Below are 1,908 nucleotides of genomic sequence, written 5' to 3' on the forward strand. Positions count from 1 at the left end.
TCGATATTAGTTCAGAGAGCTGGCTTATCTGAGTTTCGAGCCCTTGGATCGATGCTTGTTGATTCTTGAGTGCTGTCTCGGTATTTTGGAAGCGGGTTTCTGACACTTATATGATTTTTGAGAGCATCGCCTCAAGGCTTGGTTTTTTCTCTTGTTAATAAAGTGGTTGTTGAAAACCCTGAGGATTTTGTGGCCTTTGATTCCCTTGACCACCCTAAGAGAAATTTCGGTGGTTCCTCCAACCTGTATTATAAGTATTACTGTATGGGTTATTTTGAGATCTAAAGTTATTATTACCCATATAGTTGACTTGTTACTCTTCGGTTGTGGGATTGAAGGGTTGATATTCTGTATGCACACCTCATCCACTTGCGTCACACCTTATTACTGGATGTACCTGCGTAGAGCCAAGTAAACCATTAATTTTTTTATTAGGAAGTTCTACCTGATTTGATAGCATAATAACTGAGTCGACATTATGAACACCGGCTATTTTCGTTGGCTTTGTCCTCATAACTTGCCACTAATAGCTATTCAGTGACATCTCCTCTATAAACTCATAGGCATATTCTGGTGCTTTATTGTTGATGGTTCCGCCAGCAGCCGCGTCAACCATTTGCCGAGTCGAGGGATTCAGACCATTGTGGAATGTTTATACTTGAAGCCAAAGCGGTAAGCCATGGTGAGGGCACCTTTTCAGTAAGTCCTTGTATCTCTCTCATGCATCATAAAGTGTTTCTAAATCCATCTGCATAAAAGAAGAGATATCATTACGTAATTTAGCCGTTTTAGTCGGTGGAATGTATTTTAGTAAAAATTTTCGGTCATTTGTTCCCAAGTAGTAATTGACCCTCGTGGTAATTAGTTCAACCACTGTTTAGCTTTGTTCCTTAATGAAAAAGGAAATAACCGAAGACGAATGGCATCATCAGAAACGCCATTGATTTTAAATGTATCGCAAAATTCCTGAAAGTTTGCTAAGTGAACGTTGGGATCTTCATCCTGGAAACCATCAAATTGAACAAACTGTTGTATCATTTGAATTGTGTTAGGTTTCAGTTCAGAAGTATTTGCAGCTACAGCCAGTCTCACTATGCTAGACTCAGTTCCTGTTAAAGAAGGTTTAGCATAATCATACATAGTGCGTGGAGCAGGATTTTGATTAGCCGCAATTACAGGAGGTAGCTGTTTGCCTTAGTTTTCAGCCATCTCTTCGATTGGGGGTTGAGTATCATCTTCTTGCTCGTTCTCTATGTATCTTAAGCTGCGCCTTTTTTCTCTTTCATTTCTGTGAATTGTAGGATCGATTTCTTTGCCAAAAAGTAATGGTCCCGACGGGTTTCTTCTAGTCATAAACTATAGAAACCTGCCAAGAGAAATAAAAATGTAAATTAATAAATAATAATAATTAAATTAAATTAAATTGCAAGAAAAATAAATGGCTAAAGTAATAAAAAATTAAGCGTTCCTAATATTTTAGTTCCCCCGCAACAGCGCCAAAAACTTGATCGCGTGATTCATAACAAGTAATAAATATTTATAATGAAGATCAAACCTAGACTAACTATTATCTCAATGTAGGCAAGTGTACCTATCGAACAGTAGTATAGTAATGGCAAGACCGGGATATCGTACCCAAGGGAACCAAAAGTACTAGTGATAACTATCTTTTTATTATCTAGCCTAAGAATATAAGGGTTTGTTTAAATTAACTAATTATTTAAGCTAAGAACGCACAGAGAAAAGAATTGGGGAATTGCTTTTGGGAAAATCGATTGACTTGAGACAATAACTAAGGAAAAATCCACCTAGACTTTACTTGTTATTCTGGCTCCGAACCGGACGATTTATTCATTCAACTTGTTCCGTAGAGATCCCTAAGTTATGTTATTATCCCTATTCAAGACT

The 1,908-nt window shown here is 37.3% G+C and overlaps 1 non-coding gene across 1 annotated transcript; it reads left to right on the forward strand.

The window, feature by feature from the left end:
• The first annotated feature begins 674 nt into the window (after window positions 1-674).
• On the forward strand, window positions 675-781 carry LOC121207290 (small nucleolar RNA R71). Its single transcript, XR_005902381.1, has one exon. It is a non-coding gene; the product is annotated as a small nucleolar RNA R71 (small nucleolar RNA).
• The last annotated feature ends 1,127 nt before the right edge of the window (window positions 782-1,908 follow it).

This window comes from Gossypium hirsutum, chromosome A09, assembly GCF_007990345.1.
Source record: "Gossypium hirsutum isolate 1008001.06 chromosome A09, Gossypium_hirsutum_v2.1, whole genome shotgun sequence".
NCBI lineage: Eukaryota > Viridiplantae > Streptophyta > Magnoliopsida > Malvales > Malvaceae > Gossypium > Gossypium hirsutum.